This window comes from Rattus norvegicus, chromosome 18, assembly GCF_021556685.1.
Source record: "Rattus norvegicus strain SHRSP/BbbUtx chromosome 18, alternate assembly SHRSP_T2T, whole genome shotgun sequence".
Taxonomy (NCBI): Eukaryota; Metazoa; Chordata; class Mammalia; order Rodentia; family Muridae; genus Rattus; species Rattus norvegicus.
In genome coordinates, this window is record NC_141551.1 from 12256274 (window position 1) to 12278384 (window position 22111).

Consider the following 22111-nt stretch of genomic DNA (forward strand, 5'->3'; position numbering starts at 1 on the left):
ATATGTATATATGAATATATGTGTATATATGGAATGGATATATGTATACGTTTCATATACATATAGTATATACTTATAGACCATATGTATAATATATATTGATAAATACATGTAGTATATGCTGATATACCCCAGAAGTAACAAATGGCTATGAGAGCACATGCTGTAATGCAGCTGTGGAGCTAAGGGTGTCAGCCTTCAGCAGGTACCGTCCAGCTTAGCTCTGTTTCTTTGTTTCTTCCTTTTTTACACAGATTGTCTCATTGCCTTGGACCTTGCCCATTAGGCCAGGCTGACTAGCCTGCAAGTTCCAGGGATCTCTCTGTCTCACATCCCTAGATCATAAGCAGGAGCCATCAGACTCAGTTTTTCTCCATAGTCAAACCCAGGTCTTTGTTCTTACAAGACAAGCACTGAGCTGTGTCCCCAGCCTAATGGCTCCCCCAAATTCCAAGAACTAACAACTGTTAGACTGCAAAGCAGGTTATTCATTTTAGTGGGAGTAACTAAAACGTTAGGACTTCCAGGACCGGCATGACTAAGTTGGGGCGTTCCCCTGCTACTGTGGAAATCAAAGGAAGGCAGAAAGAAAAATGAATTAATGTCCACAAAGTATTTTTAGCAAAACTAGGAGACAGATGTACAATGCTGACTTAGACATATACAGTCTTCCCAGGAAAGCCTGGCCAGAATCCTAGGTGGGGAAGAGAAACAGGACGCCAGCGTGTGCACTGAGAATACATTGCTCTGAGATGAGGACCCTCGCTGCATCAGCAGCTGAGGCCTTTGCAAGCAATAAGTATAAGGAATGGGTGCAGACGAAGGAAAGGGGCCAGGGGGACAGCAGTAGTCTCCCCAGAGCAAGCATGATGCTGTACAGTGGGGCAGATAAGCCATCATTAGTCACCCTTGGTACCTCCCAGGACTGGCTCCAGGATCCCTACAGACTGGCTTCTCATTATGGCTTCCTCAGCCTCCTTTCTTATAGAACCCAGGACCACCAGCCCAGGGATGGCACCACCAAAATGGGCTGGGCTCTCCCCCATTGATCACTAGTTGAGAAAATGCCTTGCAGTCCTCAGTACAACTGGATCTTATAGAAGCATTTTCTTAATTGAGGTTTTCTTCTCTTGGGTGACTTTAGTTTGTGTCAAGTTGACATAAAACTATCGGGCAAAGCATAGTCTTGTTACCTCTCCTGTGTGCATGTTTCTGTAACCTTTAAGGTTACTTCTAGCACTTGATACAGTGTAAGTGCTATTTCAATAATGGGTTATACTCCATTTTAAAAAGGAAATATTAATAGACGTTCAGATGCCACAAATACCAGTGGCAGTCAGCCACCTACCACACCTCACACAACTGTCTGTCTATGTCTGAGAAGATGGTGTCTGAGATAGCTCTTTAAGACCACTAAGGTCCAACCCTGACTCCACGGTGACGGGACGCCAGAAAAGGCAGGAGCCTTTTAAGAGGATGGTGGCTGTGACCCTGCATCCCATTTCTCCTCTCCAGTCCCTAGAAGCAGACATTACCAGAAAGGGGAGGACTCACCCAGATTTTGTTGTACATTGCTGGAGAGAAATGATTGCCTACTCTTTGTGTATATGGTACACCAGCTAGGCAGAGGTTTAGTGAGTGAACTAGGCCCTATACTTTTTAAAGCGCCAATTAAAGATGGAGAATGTGTCCCATGGGCTCAGCTATTTTAACAGCAGTTGATGGAGCTGTTGGGGAGGTTTAAGGGGAGCAGAATGTCCGTGTGACCAGACCTTGATGTGTGTCATTGGGAAGAGCAAAGAGGGACCAAGATAAGCAGCGACTGTCTGAGGCTCGAGAGAGAGAGGGAGAAGGCACAGATGTCAGGGTTTCATTGTGGCTGTCACATTCAGTTTGACCTGTCAGCAACACTTCAGAAGACAGGATCCAGGGCAGGCAGCAGTGAGACCTAAGACGACTGTGCACATTCACACAGACTCTCCAATCCCTCCGTGCTACAGGCTCTTTGAAAAACCTCCCTCAAATATCAAATCAACCCAAGAAAATGAGGGGAGAAAATTTTAAATTGGACCAGTTACCTGAATGAGAGTGTGTGAACTGTTAAGAACATGTGTGTGTGTGTGTGTGTGTGTGTGTGTGTTTTGTGTGTGTGTGTATTGTGTGTGTGTGTGTGTGCGCACATGTGCTTGCGCCCCTGCTTAAGTCAGTCCTGGGATACTTGGAAAGGCTGTGCTTACTGGCACACCTTAGCAATTCCCTGCACAGGAACTCAGCCAAGGGGAGAAGTTTATGTTTCTGCCTGAGCTCTATCAGGAGGAGCATTGTGGCTTTAGTCACAAGTAAGCACACAGTGATGGAGGCATATATGTCTTATAGTTTGTTTTATACAATTACACATAACACATGCATGCAAGTTTTGAAAGGATATATAGATAACTTGTCAAACAGCTCTATTGATTGATTCTGGAGACTACACCTGTAACTTTGGAGTGTGGTACCACAATCTCAAAAAAAAAAAAAAAAAAAAAGAAAAGAAAAGAAAAGAAAAAAAAGAAAAAGTCAACATACAGAAGACATTTAAAAGTACAGTGCCTGGCCAGGAGTGGTGACACTCGCCCTTTAATCACAGCACAGAGGATGGTGAGAGAGAAGGAGGCAGAGGCAAATTGATTTCCGAGTTCCAGGCCAGCCTGGTCTACAGAGTTTCAGGACAACCAGAGCTATGCAGAAAAACCCTGTCTTAAAAAAAAATCAAGTTGGGGTGTGTGTGGCGAGGACGGGGGGCGGGGGGGAGTACAGTGCCTGCCACGTTGAAAGTGCCTGTGGTACTGGATGATGTCTCCTCTCCTTAGGCTGAGCCAGGAGGTGCTTTGTCCTCTACAGGTTGCCAACATGAGGTGAGCATGGCTTTGAGCCCTCATCCACCAGTCAGCACCCAGTTTCCCCTCCCCTGACCCACCCTCCCCCGTCCCCACTTTCCCTACCCCCATCCCCCGCCATGACCTGCAGTGGGGCTGTTCCAGTCACCTGTTCAAATAGAACCCAGACGCTCTTCAGTCACGAATGAAACACCCATACTTCTTTGTTACTCAACTGTGGTTTTAAAAAAAAATACAACGTTGGGGAGTGATTATTCATCCATACTTAAGAGCTGGCCCACTCGTCGAATGACTAAGCTATAGCGGTGACCGGCTGTAACCCTGACGCACTGTGGACTGCGAAGGACTTTGGACTCCTGGGCTCTGTGTGCAGCCACAGGTAAGTAACGAAGGGGGCGGGGCGGGGAGTAACTATGTAACTTCTTGAAATGTAAGTAAATACTAGAATTTAACCACACGACTATCACCTTTCCACCATCGCCTGTTCATGATTAGCATTTTCCCAATTTACCTCCAACCGACCTCTTTTTTAAAAAATCAGAATGTGACACATGCCTGTGTGAAACTGTCAGAGAATAAATTTAATTGTGGAAATAAATCAAGGCTAACTGCCATTTTTAGAAGGGGAAAAAAAAAGATGTTTTAGGTTTTCCTGGTTAAGCAATTATGATAGATTTTTGAACTATGAAGGTTTTAATAATGTGGCAAGGTTGGCAAAATTAGTACAAAACTGGCTAAAATGATTTTATTGACTTGAAATAAAAACTCTTAAGTCAATACCAATATTCATAACTTTTAAGTCTTTTATAAGTTGATTTAATATTATTTTAATTGATGCTAAATTGCTAGTAGACTATTATGTAAGGGCATACGTTAGTAATGGACCAAAGGGGGAAGAAGCCATCTATTTTGTGTGTATTGTAAGTAGTTAATGTTTATTACTGAAGAGTATTGTGTAGCTAGAAGCAAACTGATTGGTTCAGATACTTCACCACTATTCAAGTTAAAGGCATATTCTGATTTCCTCAGCTTGTCTGTGTGAACATTAACTGTGCTCTGCAGGCTGCTTTTCCCTGCTTCCTGGATGCTGTGCCTCTACAAGGTCACGGGGCAGAGCCCTTGGCTTGTCCTGTCTTTGTGTTCACCTGTGTGCATGCGACCAGCTCTTAACCTCTAACTGGCCAGGCTACAGGCCGGTTGAATCTTTTCATGGGACTGCTCCCCACGTACATCAAACATCGGGGAGTCTAAAAGTGAGCTCACCATTGCACCCCCGAAACTGTCACCTACTTAGAATTCACTATCACCTTACCTAGTCCTAGACTATTCTTCCTCTGCCCAGAGGTAAACTGTTACTACCTAAGCAGTGTAAAAGCCTCAGAGACGCCAACTCTTTCAAGTTCAGACTCCATTTTAGAGGACCTGACCCGAGTTTGATCTCAGGTAAAAACTAAGAGGCTGACACCTAGTATTAGCTTCCAAGTTGTGCCCCTCCCCCAACAAAACCTAGCTCCAGTCTCCAGACTAATCCCCAACAAAACCAGCATTTCCAGACTACACCTCCAACAAGACCAGCGTCTCCAGGTTATTCCAACAAACCTGCACCCCCAGGTTACAAGCTGACCCACCCCTGCATAACGACCACCAATGCAGAAGAGAACAGAAATTAAGTTTATGATAGGACTCCCAGCACCAGCCAATTGAGTCAAAGGTCACAGTAGCTTTCCAATTCGAGGCTTGCACATGTACTGTCTGCTTGCTGCTCACTACTTGCTTTGCCCCGTAGATGGAGCTCCCCCCACCCCCAAAACCATCCTGCATGATGGTGTTGCATTGGGGTGGGGGAGAGGCTAGCTCGAATAGAGTAAAGACTCTGCTGTGAGTTGCGTCAGATCAACTCCCGTCTGTTTTAACAGGTACCACTAACATTTCCCCCCGCACAGCATCTCCAGTTTATACCAGGATGTAGACAGCTCTTTCCCACAGGGTTTCAATTACTATTTGGTTATTCTGTTCTGCTTATACCCAATCTTTTCTGCCTCTACTTTCATTCATAGTGCAGCTAAGATGACGAACTGAACACTCAAGCCTAGAGGGAAACTAACAATTTAGGTAGTACTAAAATTTGAGCTATGAAAAGGCATGAGCCAAATAACACTATGATGTCTTCTTGATGCTTTGAAGTTTGTGTGTGTGTGTGTGTGTGTGTGTGTGTACATATACATGCATATATATAATATTATATATATATATATATAAAACCCTGTTGCCCCTCACAGTTGGCAATAGGGTAATGCTGACCGTCCAGCCCTTCTATGTGCTAAAACTGCCTCAACCATTGTACTCTATTTCCAGTTCCTGTCACACCCAGGACAGTTGGAATCTCCCCCCTCCTAACGCTTAAAGAACTCTTGTATGATTTTCTCTGACCACTTGGGCCTCTGTAACTCTTTAGGGTTTCCCTTGATATCCCATGAACTCCACAGAGCTCATTACTGCCGCGGCCGCCACTGCCGCCGCCGCCGCTGCCGCCGCCGCCGCTGCCGCCCCCTCAAACCCACACACACAAATAAAGCATGTTTGGAATGGCAGAGACCGTATGCTCTCACTTATCCGTGGACTTGGAAGAGAGCACGGTGGTGACAGGGCTGGGAATGGAGTCGTAAGTGAGGGTCCAGTGAAGCCACCAACCTGGACTACTCCTTGGGTAGAAGAAAAGTTTGTTTTTATCACAGTCTGCCCGGCTGTCTCTAGGTGGGGGTAGGGGTGGGGGCGAGGGCGGGCAGAGACCAGCTGCCCATGGTGGGAAACAAGTAGCTGCAGGAGGGGTTCAGGCCTGAACAGTCTAAGATTTAGGATGGGGGCTTTGATCTGTAGCAGGCTGTTTGGAAACCAGGTAGTTGGCCGTGCCGAGGGTAGGATAGTGCCTTTCCTGATAAACAAAACCCACATTACAAGAATCGGACGAATTAAGGCTTGGCATCTGTTAACCCAAAAACAGAACAATCCTTCAGTTTATCTGGTCAGAGTCCTCCGGTTTAGGACATTGTCACCAGCTCAGCCGAGTCGGGGGACCCAATTTGGAGCTAACATGGATCAAGTGCACAAACACTAGATAAATGCGATACAAAATCTTAAATAAATTCATTGCTTTGCAGTCTAACTTTAAAGATTTCTCTTTGTTGTCTTTACATGATATGGGTGTGGGCATGGGTGAATATGCAGGGGAAGATAATTTCCTTTCACCCATGTCCTGCTAGAGCTAGCCGGAGTTACAGGTGAATGTGAACCATCTGACCTGGGTGCTGAGAACTGAACTCAGGTCCTCTGCAAGAGCAGGACTTGCTCTTAATAGCTGAGTCATCTCTCCAGCCTATTTAAAAAGTTCCTTTAAAAAGGTACACACGCCAATAAATATCTCAAGGTCAGATGTTCAGCTCTGATTCCCCAAGACCTAGGCAAATCCAACTTTTCAACCGTTTAACAAGAGGAAGTGAAAACCCAGTCATGTGTCGCCTCACCACTTGCGGGGTTGGTCCAGGACTCTTCACTGATGTGTTAGATCCCGATGGCTCCATTCAGCTAGCTTTGCTGGTAAACAGATGGTCAAAGCAAAATCTCATTTCGAAGTGACATTCAGTAGTCTAGCCTCAAGGCCTCAAATGGAATTTCTACAGTGCCCCGACAGGACACAGGGCAAACTAATAATTATCCTTCTTAGTCACAGACCTGTTTAATCCAAGAATGTTTCCAATGCATTTCTGTAAGAAATTAGATTATTCATTACGATTAATTTGGCAGGGAAGACAGCCAGCTGCTCGAGAGAGCTCCCAAATTTCCTAAGAAATTGAATAAACACTAATTTGTTTGTTGATATGATTATAGAATTAGCAAAATGGCCTGTGCCTAGGCATGAGGATTCAAGATCCGAACTGTTTCATTACAGATGGTTTCTGTGACAAAGTGGAGTCGAATGGGAATCAACAGTGCAGAAACTGAAACAAAATGCATTGTTGAAAATAAAGGGGTTGGTGATTTAGCTCAGTGGTAGAGCGCTTGCCTAGCAAACGCAAGGCCCTGGGTTCGGTCCCCAGCTCCGAAAAATAGAAAAAAGAAGAAAAAAAATAAATAAAGATTCCTGAATTCTGGACAGGGAAAAATCTTCTTAGAATGTTTTACTTAAGCTCCACAGATCTATCCACCTACACAACATTGATCATAACCATGCCTGGCTCCAACCAACATCGCCCTGCCACACAGCTCCTTTCCACCTCACGTCCTCTTCATAATTAACTGTCTTTCAGGTTAGATTTTCTCTGTGTAGCCCTGGTGGTCCTGGAACTCTCTATAGACCAGGCTGGCCTCAAACTCAGCTCCACCTGCCTCTGCAGCGCCCCCCACAGGACGGCAGCTGCATCACCTCAAACACCGTGGCTGCCTGTAGACCAATCTGGTTTGATTGCTAATCCCCTTTGCTCCTGGGAGCATGCGTCTCAGCTTTTTGCTCATTTCTGTTACGAAGAAGTTTGCGAATGGACGCCAGTCTGCTGGTCTCCTTGCCTGTTTACTGCCCACTCTTTGAATGGCCATCCATAAAGCCTCCCCTTTGTCTTCTGAGGAACCCCTCCTGATAAGCAGCCTTCCTCCGGCTCCTTCTCTGCGTCACTAGGTGGGAGAAGGAAATTGGCCTCATCCACCAGTCTTTCTCACAGTGATCCAGATGAGAGGACTGATGTGCGTGTTGTGAGTTGAACATAATAGGAGGAAGCCATCTGCTGACCCCAAGCTCATCCTGTCAGCCAGACCGAGGAAAGAGCCTGCAGCCTTTCACTTAGAATTAAAACATACCACAGAGCATTTCATACAGCTCGACTCTGCAAAGGCAGCATAAATTCTGTGAGCATAGGCAGGAAGAGAAGTGTATTTTTATACACAGTGAGTCAATGCTATTTCCTAAGCCATTTTCGAGGGTTGTAAACCTCCAAAATCATCAGCAAATTTGACAGCAGCACATCAGTCACTAAGAAGTTTCTCCAAGGGGCTCGAGAGATGGTTCAGTAGTCAAAAGCACCAGACGTTTTTGCAGAGGACCCTGGTTCCATATTTTTATAACTTTAGTCCCAGGGGACCTGATGCCCTCTTCTGGGGGTGCACAGACATACAAGCAGGCAAACACCTATACACATAAAATAAAAATATAAACAAATACATTTTAACCCCACTACAAGTGAAGTTCATTGCCAGCTCCCACAGTCGCTGTTCTAAGATGTACTGTAGCTAAGTGCCACAGGGTTTTCTGGTGTCATTGCTGTTGTTGTAATAGAAGTACCCCCAGCAAAAAGCAACTTAAGGATAAAAGCGTTTATTCAGTTTGCATTTCTGTGATACAGTGTGCTATCAGTGCACCATGTACATGAATGTACCATACAGTACGGGTGTGCTGGTGTGAGTCACCCATAAGCCCAGGTAACTGAGCATTTGGTTCCCGGATTGGCACTGTCTGGGGAGGCTTAGGAGGTACAGCTTTGCTGGAGGAATGGCCTCAGGGAGGGTGGGTTTGGAAAGTACAGAGCCTTGCCTTCCTCCTGTCCACTGTCTCAGACTCATGCCTTCTCTCCTTCATGCTCCCATTTTACCCCACCGCTCCTTTCCTCGATGGACTCTCATCCCTCCAGAACCGTCAGACGACACAAACTTCCGATAAGTTGCTTTTGGACACGGTGCTTTATCCCAGTAACAGAAAACTACTTAATACAGCAGGGTAGTCATAATGACAAGTGCTTGAAGCGGCTAATAAAGTATGTCCACGGTCAAGAGCAAAGAGAAACTACCATGTCTGGTGGTTCTCAGCTAGACTTCTCTACTCTTACACATTTCAGGACCCTTGACCTAGGGCATGGCCCTGCCCACAGTGGGCTGGGTTTCCTTATACCTATCAATTAAGACAACCTCCACAGACATGCACACAGAGCGACCTAAAGTAGACAGATCTCCACTGAGACTCTCTTCCCAGCTGGTAGACCTTCAAGTATGTTCTCCAGGTTATCACCCCCAGATCCGGCTTGCTATCACTTGGGCTATTTTGGTACATATCAGGTGCTAGCATGCTCATCCACCCTTCTTAGCTCCCCGACCACGCCCTTTCTTCCCGCTCTTCACCACATCGAAAGGGAAAACAATAATTTATAACATTTTCCTAGCAACGTAACCTGCCAAGAAAGATTAAATTTTGATTTAACACGTGCATTAATTTGCCTGAGTCAATCATTTGACAATGTGTGAACTCATCAGCCATCATGTTACGCAACACAAATACATGTAACAACACGAATACATGTAACTTTTATTCGCCAGTTAAAAGTAGCCACGCTGGGCGTGACGGCACATGCTCTAATGTTAGAGCTGAAGAGGCAGAAGAATCAGTAGTTCAAGGTTATCCTTTAGCTATATAAGAAATTTGGGGCCAGCCTGGGCCACAGGAGATCTACCTCGAAGGAAAAATAAAATATAAATAGAGTAATATCTGTAAAAGCTAAATATGGGGCTAGACAGATGGCTCAATGATTAAGAGTTCTAAACGTTCTTCCAGAGAACTGGCGTTTAATTCCTAGAACCCACATGGCAGCTCAGAAACATCTCTAACTCCAGTCCTAAAGGATGTGATGCCCTCCTCTGGTTTCTATGGTCACTAAGACCAGCAAGCAGTGTGCAGACATACAGACAAGGGAAATACCCATAGACATAAAATAAAACCAACTTGAGAGCGGTGAGCTGCAGACATCCTTGTCTTTGCTGCCTTTTTGCCCGCCTCAGGATGGTGAATGAATCCATCAGGCATTCCTTGAAAGAAATCGGCTTCCTTATGTGGCATGGAATGAGAAACCCCCACTGCTTCCCTCTCTAGAACTGCCCTGAGAAGAACCACAGTGAGGAGGGTATGATTGTCCCCAACAGTCTCAGGTACTGAGGAGCCCGCACAGAGCATCCAATCCGATTAAACATTTCTTTATCCATCCTGGTGTGGAGGGAATAGCAAAACCAAAACAGCTCACATAGCAGCACATGAGAAAACAGGGAGGGCAACAAGTAGACAGAAATAATGTCCTCAAAGGCCACCCAAGAGGCCTACTTCCTCTTCCTCTTCCACCTTCCAAAGGTTCCAGAACCTTCCAAAATGACCTCCACCAACTGCAGAACATTCAGGACAGGAGCACATTATAAACGTTCCGAGTTTGGACCACACCGTCCTGTTCCAAGGCCATCTCAAAATGCAAAGTACATTCAGTCCTACTTTGACAGTGCCCATACACCTTTGTTAAGACAAGTCTTTCTCAGGTGACCTGGACCAGCCTTAAACTCGCTTTGTAGACAAGGCTGGCCTTGAATTCCTGATTCTTTTGCCTCTACCTCCCCAGTGCTGAATTACAGGCATTGCCACACTGACCTCAAGTCCCCATAGTTTAGCGATGTCAACATTATCCAAAAGTCTTAAGTCTGAAGTCTGAGACTCTAGGCAATTGCTTAGGTGTTCTTGTCAGGTCTGTGAATCAAAGCGATGTGAAAATATACACACACAGAAAACATCCTCACTTGGAAAAGGAGAGCACAGACAGGAGGGGTGGGACCAAGACTAGAACCCAGCACTAAAACATGTGACTTCCACATCCAGTAGCTGTGGTCACGGTGTGAGCCCCAGCAGACTCGGGTAGATCCACCTTAATAGCCTCTCCATTTGAAGCCTACACAGCCTCTATCTTTGCTTGAAGCTTTTGTTGGCAGGCGTTCCACATTACTGGCTATCCTATGGTCCTTCCATTGAGGCTTTGTCCTCATAGCCTCTGACAGGCTGGCTGCCATGTGCTGTCCTTCGTCATGCTGGTACAAGCCTCCATTGCGACATTACTGTTGTATTCTGAATCTCCTGAAAAGCAGCTTCCAGCCAAAGCAGTACCCAGGCAGACGCTTGGCCCATGGCTGTGGCAGGTCTGTCAATGCCTGAACAGTTGAACTCAGGAAATGACGTTCGTGTGTATCTTTGTATGAGCAGAGCACTCTGGAAACACCTTTGAAAGGAAAATATTTCAAATGAATTTGTAAAGTTTTATTTAAAAAAAAAATTAAAGCTGTCAAGCAAGTATCTATTATTCCTATCCTGAGGTTTCTACACTCCCTTTTCCCCACCTTGCTCTTCTTGATAGTCCCTTTTGATCTCCTAAAACAGCTTCATTTCCCTTTCATATCATATAGACAAACATGATTTTATGCATCCACAAAAATCTAGGAACCACAAAAGAGCTGTGCTGGAGGGTGGGGTTCTGGTACGGCTATGTTTTCAAATACTAAATTCTGACTCCAAGATCTGACTGCCCTCAACAAGCAGACCCTCATGTGTACCAAGTGATGCTGTGAAAACCTTGCTATGTAAAGTTAATTGGTTAATAAAAGGCTAGAGCCAGCGACTGGGCAGTAGAGAGAAAAAGGCGGGTTTGGAGAATCAAGTGGGGGCCTCAAAGAGACCAAAGAAGCAGCAGGAAGAGGAAGGGGATGAAGAGAGAAGGCCTCCAGGAGAGGAGTTAGACCATAAGCATGTGACTAGGAGAAGTGGACCATGAGGATAACCGCGGTGTTGTGTGTAATTTCCTTCCTGCTGGCTTTGCCAAGCCTCCAACAATCTCCCCCACCCCCACCCCCGTTTTCTCTCTTTCTCCTGCCCACCTTAGCTCCATAGAAGAGTAACACTAGACAGCTTTATTACTTTAAAACTAGCCAGATAACATAATTGGTGGGCAAAGAATCTCCCGCCCTAACCTTATCAGCTAGCCTGTATCAGCCATCTGGCGGTGGTGAGGCTGCTGGTTCTGGAGGCCCCAGGACTTTACATTGTTGTGCATCCTTCTTGTTCCAAAGCCTGAAGAGCTCCCCCTTCTCTCATCCTGGTCTGTGCTCCCTCCTCCTGGGACTCAGAAATCCCACCTTATTCCTTTCACCCAGCAATTGGCTTCCAGGTCTTTATTTACCAAGAACCAATTAGGAAAATATTTTAGTATCAGCTCCTCGCCCTACACCCCAACAAGAATTAAAAGAGCAAGTATCAAGGGACATATAGCTGGGATGTAAGTTAGAATAGCCGAAAATCTGCCCAATCTAGGCTTATAGCTTATAAAGAAAACACCAGGATTTCGGGTCATTTATATGGGCTAGCAAGAATATATAATTCATTTTACAAAGATAGATATACAATGTTTGAGATAGATTCACTTCCTGTGATTATCTCCTGTGATAGCCATTCACCTTTGAAAGGCATGAAGTGCTCCACTAAACACACACACACACACACACACACACACACACACACACACGCACATGCACACGCACACGCACATACACACACATTGTGTGCATAAACCACATTTTCCTTGTCTGTTCCTCTGTTGTGGGACATGGTTAGTTATATAATTTAGCTATTCTCAGTAGTTCTGCAATAAGCCTTGATATGATATTTCCTTGGAGTCTTATGGGTGAATACACAGGAGTTGTACAGCTGGGTCATCTTTGTACATGTGACAAAGGGTTAATACCTAGAATATACACATGATTAAAAACTATGTGAGAAATCAAACAGCTCCATCGGTAAATAGGATGAAATGAGCAGAGAGATTTCAAAAGGTGAGATGCAAACGGCCAAGGCCCATAGGGAACATGTTCAACCTACCCAGACATGAGAAATGCGCAAGCTAAAACTATAGAGATCCCATCTTTCCCCAGTAGAGTGGCCGTCATGGAAAAGAGAAAAAACAAAAGACTAAAGATATCAGTGAGGGTATGTGTCTCCATAAATATTAATTGGGGGTTTCTACCCCACCTTTGATATTTTAGTTTCCAAATAAAAGATATAAAACTTTTATATTTAGAATAAGCCTTAAAGCATTAGAGCATGGAGTGATAGCTACACTCTATGTTATTTTGTCTACTTCCCTGTCAATTACCCTGAGATATGACTTGTCATGCTCTGCCTGAGCCACTCCAACTGGCTGGCCCTTGTGGCTATGCACTCACAATCCACCTGCCCCATGGCACCTTCTTCCTTCTTCCTCCTCTCTCCTTATGGTCTTGCTTCAGACCCTAAGACCAGGAACTGAAGCCCCATCTATCTCTCTTCTTCCCAGATACAGTCTGTCATCATCTTTATTCAATCAATAGTTTTACATCAAGGAGCAAGTTTTCAACAACAAAAGCTGGTATATGTGAGAATTCAGTTGACTTGACTCAAACTAGACCTTGGGATACAGAATTTAACATTACAATACATAGCAACAGACCAAAGTTCAACAGGTATGTACAAAAACAAAACTTTAATACAGTGCTGGTTGGAAGGTAAATTAGTCCAGTTCAGTCACTCTGAATCATCTAAAAAGAACAAAAACCAGTTTCTAATTCCTTTGAGCCTACAATGAGTAGAGTCTGGCCTATTTCTGAAGGACCCTTCTATTGCTCCAGTACAAAGTGTGTAGGTCTCTTTAACAAACAGGTTTCGTTGTTTGCAAATTTAAGTGTAATCCTTTTCATTCTGAGCTGATTTCTTTTTACATCTTCACTGCTCGTTCCTGATTCTCACTGTAAATCTGGCTAAAAGAAGCCAGCAATAACCATGCTACGGCTTTGAAAGGGCAACATAAACCCCATTTGTCTCTATTTAAGGACCAGGCCTGATTTTTTAAAAAGGCCGTAAGGCACCAGCTCTAGGAACAGACCATAAAATTCAGAACACGATCATAAACCCCCCTCCTAAAGAACAGCCTGGGGATAACCACAAAAATGGGGAAATATCTTACCTCAGAATGGGCCATCTGTTCCGGGCAGCCCTATTTCATTACACGATTAAACGTTCATGGCATAGAAAATGCAGACCACTAACCACCTGTAACCGCCTAATACTCAATCCTTCCGGAGAGTTTCTCTAGTTCCTTGTAACAAGGCCTGCGTGCCTTGTCGGTGGTAGCTGTTTTAGAGGATGAATAGCCTCTGCATACTGGTTGTTTCTGCAAAAATAAACGCTCTTTGTCTGCAGTCTTCCCCCAGTGATTTCGGACCCTAACAACTTGAGTGCTTTGCCACTGGGAAATCTCCACTGGGAAATCTCCAGTTTTCCCTCCAGAAGCTCGCTATCCCACCCCACCCCACCCCTGCTTCTATGATGGTGCTTCCTCACCTACCCACCCACTCCCTTCCACTCCTGGTCCTGACATTCCCCTACACTGGAACATCAAACCTTGACAGGACCAAGAGCCTTTTCTCCCACTGATGTCCGACAAGGCCATCTTCTGCTTCATATATGAATGGAGCCATAGGACCATCCTATGTTCTCTTGGGATGGTGGTTTCATCCCTGGGAACTCTTGGGGAACTGGTTGGTTGATATTGTGTTCTTCTTATGTGGTTACAAACCCCTTCAGCTCCTTCAGTCCTTTCTCTAACTCCTCCACTGGGGACTCTGTTCTCAGTTCAATGAGCATCCACCTCTGTATTTGTAAGGCTCTGGGTCGTTGCTCTTAAATTCAGCATCACTCAAAATTTCAAGATGACAGATAAATCAGAGACAAGGTATTTGTCAGACTGTAACGCGAATGGCCACCAGTCTGCCTCCAAATGAAGTCTCATTCATGCCCAGAACCTCATGAGGCCAGTCTTTACTGTCTGTTTTCCTGTTGGCATTCTGGTCTTTTGAACATTCAATAGAATGCCCACTAAGCTCTATCGGCACAGTAAGGCTTCTCTAGCTTACATCTCCAAACACTTCCCACAGACTGTTTACAGAGGTCGAAGGGCCATATGGTCAGATTTTCTCACAAAAATCCCAATTTCCTCATAGCAATTCTAGTGGTTTTTTTCTTTCTTTCTTTCTTTGTTTTTCATTGAGGTTTGCTCTATTGCTATGTATTGCAAGGCTAATTCTGTACCTGAAGGTCTAGGTGACTTCTAAGTCTACAAGCTTTGGTTATGTAAACCTTCTTCCTTGATTTAAAACTATTGGATAAATAAAACTGGTTACACCAGTTACTGGAGGGATTAGAGGCATGTGAATTTGGAGTGACCTGGTTGGAGGAGGAGAGTAGGGGAAGAAAGAAGGAGGAGGAGGAGGAGGAGGAGGAGGAGGAGGAGGAGGAGGACAACGAGGACGAGGACGAGGACGAGGATGAGGAGAAAGCCACCATGAGGGAGGAAGAACCATGAGCACATGACCAGGAGAAACAGCAACTATCTGGGGTACACATCTGGGAGGCAGCCAGGCCTGCAGTTAGAAGAGTAGATTAGGGGCGACCCCCAGTAATTGTTAAAGACAAATAAAATAACCACAGTCTGTGTCTCGTTTCTTTGTAAGCTAGTCGGGGATAAGCTTAGATTGTTCTTACTACAGTTTTTACTTTTTGTTTTTCAAGACAGGATTTCTCTGTTCTCTGTCCTGGAACTCACTCTGTAGACCAACAGGCCTAGAGCTCCAAGACCTACCTGCCTCTGCCTCTGCCTCTGCCTCTGCCTCTGCCTCTGCCTCTGCCTCTGCCTCTGCCTCTGCCTCTGCCTCTGCCTCTGCCTCTGCCTCTGCCTCTGCCTCTGCCTCTGCCTCTGCCTCTGCCTCTGCCTCTGCCTCTGCCTCTGCCTCTGCCTCTGCCTCTGCCTCTGCCTCTGCCTCTGCCTCTGCCTCTGCCTCTGCCTCTGCCTCTGCCTCTGCCTCTGCCTCGAGTGCTGTGACTAAAGACATTCACTGCTACCACCTGGTCCCTGTTTTGTTATTTTCACACAGATGTGACTAAATGAATGACAATAACAAAGTAAGATGAGTGCTTATGTTGACCCGGGTTGCCACTCATTTGATCCATAGCTTCTCCAATGCCATGAACTTGAAGAGGACATTGTCAGGGTGGGAGCATGTCACAGAAGCTAGCTTCTCCCCTCATGAGGGAAGCAGAGACTGGAACAGGAAGTAGCCAGGGATAAGACATTCCCAAGTCTCTTCTAGTGACAGAGCTACTTCCTCTGTTAGACTCCAAAGCCAAAGCGTCTACGCTAACTCTGCATCTGGAGAACAAGCGTTCCAAACACCAGCCTGTGAGAAACATTTCAGATTCAGCCACGACACTAGCCATGGTCCCTTGGCAAGTTACTGAATCTCTGTCTATAAACGAGATCTGATAGAAAATATATACCTATAGGGACTGCAAAAGGAGGGAAATTTCACATACGGCCACAGACTTACACTGGACAGCTTCGAGCAGCTCCTTTCCATCCATCGCAGTGACCTGGCATCCTCCAGGCTTGACAGAATCCTCACTCAATCTTCTGACTCTCTCCAAGGTGATGCCGGGGCCTGCTCAATCCGAGCCTGGCTCTTTATTCTCCGGGGAGTGTGCTTGATCTTTATTTGAGCTGTGCTGCCTTGCCTGTTCCTCCTGGAACCTTGTTTCTTTTCTCTTTTCCTTTCTCTCCTCCCTCCCTCCCTGCCTTGCCCTCCTCATTCACTTTCTCTGTCACTAATCCCCCATAGCCAGGCGCCTGGGACACATGCAAGCATACCTCTGCCTGCTCTTTCACCCGCCATTCCTCTCCGCAGTCAGGCTCACCCACTAAATGTCTGACTCTTAAACACAACTCCCCTGCTCAGGTGATGGGTGGTCTGGTAACTTTCTACACTGCATGGAATGACATGGAGAGCAGAGCGGGAGGGGAAACGCAAGCTTATGGGCTCTATTGGGTGTTTCCGGGGTAAGGAAGGAATCCTTGGAAATGAAACCTAGAAACAGGTAGATGAAATTCCTAATTTATTCGTTCATCCCAATATCAGGCCCCCATCTCCTCCCAGTACTCCCTCACACAGATCCTCTACCCAGTAGCCCTCCTCTTCTCCTCTAAGAAGAGAGCATCCCATCCCCGCTGAGTATCACTCCCCTCACCTCTCACCCTCTCACCCACAACCCTTCATATGTATGCTTTGTTGTACACACACACACACATGCACACGCACGCACGCGCACACACACACACACACACACACGCACGCACACACACACGAACACACACATTTTAAGGGAGGAAACAGCAGCAGCAGGACATGACTGAGTATTATTACAGCTCTGCACTCTGAGCCCACTCAGCCCCTTACCATGTCCAGCAGGGGCCAGTCAATACTGCCCTCATTAACGGACGTTGTAAGGTGGTGACTCACTTAGAGATCGGCAGCAGCCCCCTCTCTCCTTCAGGTGATTCCCTAAGACAAATACATTGGCCCTTCCCCACTTTGGTCTGACATGTGAAGTTGTTCACTTCTCGACAATCTCCTGTCACAAGAATGTTCTGAGACTGCATGATCTTGGCAGAAAGATGGTCAAAAACAACAAAATAACTGACAAACAAACAAAAAAAAAAAAAACAGGAGAGAGAGCACCTCACAAATGCAGTTGACCGACCTTGGACAGAGGAGCAAAAAACCCCAATTCTATAAAGAAAGGGTCAGCTTTCTACAAACTCTACACCCATGGGCAAAAACAAAACAAAACAACAACAACAAAAACAAAACAAAACAAAAAAACCAAAACCAGAAAAAAATGGGGCAAAGACCTATGTCCTTTACAAACCACAAAACGAGGAGAAAACATAAAAGACATCTAGGCAATCTTGGACCAGCAATGCTCTCCTATGAGCCATATTCAAAGCACGATTTACTGAAAGAGGTTGGCACAGCAGACTTCCTCGAGATGACACACTTTTGCTTTGCAGACAGCTTTGTCTAAAACTGAAAGTTAGCCAAGCTTTGTACTGCACATTTGTAATCCCAGCTCTAAGGAAACTAAGGCAAAAGGATCATGTCCTTGAGGCTAGCCTGGGCTACACAGTAAAATCTTCTCACAAAAAGAATCTTTCTGGTAAAAAAAAATATATATGGCAATAAATGTTTGAGACACATATTACATGAAGAACCATTATTAAAATATGTAAAACACTCTTAAAACTCAACAATAAGGAAACGACTTTTTTCTGTTCTTGTTGTTTGTTTTGTTTGTTTGGGTGGATTGGTTTGGTTGTTTTGTTTTCTAGGCAGGTTCTCTCTACATAACCCCGGCTGTCCTGGAACTTACCAGGTAAAACAGACTGGCTTTGAACTCATCAAGATCTACCTGCCTCTGCTTCCCAAGTGTGTCACTACATCTTGTTTTTTGTTTTTGTTTTTTTGACACAAAGCCTCACTCTGTAGCCCAGGCTAACCTTCAGTGCACAGTTATTCTCTTGTCCTGGCCCTCCAAGTGCTGGAATAAAATGTGAGCCATCATATCCTATAACTGTTGAGTTTTGTCTGTTATTGTTTATTGTAATGCTAAGGACTGGCATCCAAGATTTGGAATCTGCACGTAGCCTGAGGGACCCTGCCCGAGTTGATTCTGACTGGTAAATAAAGATACCAGCAGCCAATAGCTGGAGAAAGGAAACTTACGCAGGGCTTAGGTTTCCCAGGCTAGCGACCATGAAGGAGGGGCAGAGGGATAAGAAGCTGCCATGGGATAGAGAGGAGCATGCAGGAGACAGAAGGACAGCCGCCATGGACTAAGGGCCAAGAGAAGGTGGCCCAGAGGCTGCCCAAGTCAGTTAAGAGCAGCCCAGATGGACACAGTAAATAGTAAGTAATAACTCGGGGTTATCAATGGGAAAGTAGATTTTAACAGCATGGAGAGCCAGCAGGTGTCCAGTTAGTGTGTTGCTCAAGGCATATTGAAATATAAAGGCTGTGTGCGTGTGTTTGAACGTAAATGGTCTAAGGTGAGAAGTAACGCCATGCCTGGATTTTTCTATAATATCATTACTATGAATAACAACCTACTTTTAAAATAAAAACAAATCTAAACAGCTACTTCACTAGAGAAGATATGGTGCAAACCTGTAATCACAACGTTTGAGATTTGCTGAGGCAGGAGGATTATAAGTTTGAGGTCAGCCTGAGCTACATACACATTGGTGCCCTGTCCCAAAAGACTAGAATTAAATAAATATAGTTTTAAAGAAGAAACGCATATGTCAGAAGAGCATATGAAAAGGTAGTCAGTATCATATGATGTTAGAGAAGTGTACATTAAAGCCACAGTAATCCAGCAAAATGAAGACGGGAAGTAACAGGAAGCCTTCAATATGTTGGAAATTGGAAATTTCTTAAAAGTCAAGGAGGGGCAGAGGAAGAGGAGGAGGAGGAGGAAGAAGAGGAAGAGGAGGAGGAGGGGGAGGAGGGGGAGGAAGAGGAGAAGGAGGAGGAAGAGGGGGAGGAGGGGGAGGAAGAGGAGAAGGAGGAGGAAGAGGAGGAGGAAGAGGAAGAGGAGGAAGAGGAGGAGGACACTATGAGCATGTGATTTAGTGAACACAACCCTAGATGGTTTCTCAGAGGAGATGAAAGTTTGCATCCATATAGTAAAACTCAGCAGACAAGTGTTTATGGCAGCTATCTTTGTAGGTGACAACATTTGGACATAACCAAGGTGTGTTGTTATAGCTATATGACGAGAAAAGAAAAGAGCTGTCAAGCTGAAGGAGACTCAGGTCAGGGTCCCTTTGAGCACTGTTAAATCAACACTCACACTGAGATTCTAACTGTATGACAGAGCCATGAAGAAGATGATAAATGCCCACAGCCACTAGGGTTTGATGGGAGGGTGATAAGGTAAATTGGAGGAGTTTGGGGCAGTGAAACTATCCTGAAAGTTCTTATGATGCTAGAAGTGTATTTGTCAAACACCAGTGGGAGGGTTGGAGCAATGATTTGATTATTAAAGCACAAGGACCTGATTCCAGCACTCATATAAAAGCAGACACAGAGACATACCCCTGCATTATGGGGGTGGGGGGCACAGAAGGATCCCAGGGCTTTCTGGCCAGCTGGTTTAACCAGGTTTGTTGGCTCTAGGTTCAACTGGAGACATTTTTTCTCAAACCATAAGGTACAGAGGGTTGATGAAGACACCTGGTGTCAACTTCGGGCTTCCACAACATAAGCACACATGAAGTACTACACACAGAGACACATAAACACAAGTCATAGGAGGACACCACGTGAATTATGGGCTTTAGCTGGTAAATGTGTCAATGACGGCTCAACACTTGTAACAAATATATCATACTAGTGCAATAACAGGAATGCAAGTAGGGGTGGGGAAACCACTTAAGGCAACACTGTTTTGAAATATAATGCAATGAGGGGTACCTGGCAAGCCAAGGTGTGCCCCGAGAAATCCTTCCTTGCAACAGATCTGGCATAAGCGGGGGTTACTGGGGAAAGGGAGGGGAGTGAGGACCTGGAGAAGGGGTGGAGACTGACATGGGACATGTACACAAGCAGACAGACAGAAGTAAAGGCATGAAGGTGGGGTAGCGGGCTAGGGGAGAGGTGTACGGAAATAAAGACTGGCCTGGAACAGAGAGAGAGAGAGAGAGAGAGAGAGAGAGAGAGAGAGAGAGAGAGAGAGAGAGAGAGAGAGCGAGCAGGAAGATCGAGCTGTGGTGGAGGGCAGTCCTTTCATGCACAGCCCACACCTGGTACACCTGGTCCTGGCAGATGATGACATAAGCTGTTGCTAGGTCCCTGGGAGGAGCCTAGTGGAATTCCCTGTAAGCTAACAAACTCCTCTCCATTCTTTTCTATAAATCTAGAACTGTCCCATAAGAATAATGTCTACATATTTTGAGACATTTGGACCACTGGCTGGTAAAGGTATGTCTGCCATCAAGCCTGACAGTCTGAGTTCCATCCCTAGGAAAAATGTAAAGGAAGGAGAGAACTGACTTCTACAAATTGTCCTCTAACTTACACACACTTGCCATAGTATTCACGAGTGTGTGCATGTACACACAACACACACACACACACACACACACACAGAGTAAACAAACCTTTAAAAGCATTGTAGTTTTAGTAAGCCTTTAAGAAACAAAGTACTCACAACAACCACAAAATGAAGCCCCGTGCATACAGCAAACGAGCTTCGGGTGTGTGTGTCAAAAGACGAAAGCTGTCAATACCACAGTGAGCAGAGAGGAGCTCTGACGGATGGATTTTCCACATCGAGTTAGAATCTGCAGGCCTACAAAGGAGCTCACAAGATTTCACGAGATGCTTTTCAGGGATTCATTTCCATTAATTTCAATCGTGTGCGCATGTGGGTACATCTGCCTGAGTGCAGAGGCCACAGAGTTGTGAGGAGGGCGGAGGAGCTCAGAAGGAGATAGAGTTTCAGATAGTTGAACCCCTACATCATGAGTCTTCAAAACTGAACTCAGAGCCACTCCAAGAGCGGCAGGCTTTCTTGGGGGGGAAGAGCCATTTTTCCAGCCCTCTAGGGGCAGTTATATGTGGCTGTTTGTTTGTTTTGTTTTGTTTGAGACAGAGACTTCAGTGTGTTGTTCTTGCTAGACTAGAACTCAGCCAGGTCAGAGAGTCCTGTGCCTCCTGAGTTCTGGTATGAAAGTGTGTACCACCGCGCCCCGCGTGAGAGCGTTGGCAATGAGCCTCTTCTGACAACTTGGATGGGAACTGCTGCCAGCCACAGTTAGTGCTGGAGCAGGGACTGGAATGCTTAATGATCTCCCCAGATCTTCATGGACTCCTAGTGGAAACTGTGAATCGCAAGTATAAACCAAAACGCTCATTCGGATTCTGAGTTTTCAAGGCCTAGGATTTTTGAATCCAAAACTCGTGGTCAAAGGTTTATAGTCCTATAGAGTCTGGTGATGGTGTCTAACATACTTTACAATGTTCCAGTTTTAGTATTAATTTTATTAGATTTTTTTACTTTAAAACAAATTTTAAGATAATATTTCTTTTAGCCCAAGCTGGCTTCAAACCGGTAGCCAAGGGAAACCTTGCACTTGTGATTTTCCCCCTCTCTATCCCTCAGGTGCTTCATTCACTACCGTACCTGCTTTCATGGGGTGGTGGGGGTTGAAATCCGGGCTTCAAGCAGTCTAGGCGGGCACCCTACCATCTGATCTCCAGTCCCAGCCCGGCAAGCTTTTCTGTGTCCATCATAAGCACAGAGGTGAGTTTCACAGACAGGAGTTCTCTGACGTGGATGGCGTATTTGACTGCACTCATTGCTGGAGGGCCCCTCCCTCTCCTGCCCCCAACCCTCCCTTCAACTACTCTCCCCCCCTCCTGGTTTGCTTCCTGTCGTTGACAAACCACTCTGTTCAGCGTGAACTTGTGGA

The 22111-nt window shown here is 45.4% G+C and overlaps 1 long non-coding RNA gene across 1 annotated transcript in view; it reads left to right on the plus strand.

The window, feature by feature from the left end:
* Window positions 1-3044: 3044 nt before the first annotated feature.
* The window catches only part of LOC147999678 (uncharacterized), a 37750-nt gene continuing 18683 nt past the window's right edge, over window positions 3045-22111 (plus strand). Inside the window, exon 1 of the long non-coding RNA XR_015642802.1 lies at window positions 3045-3258. This is a non-coding gene — a long non-coding RNA (uncharacterized LOC147999678). The remainder of the gene's footprint in view (window positions 3259-22111) is intronic.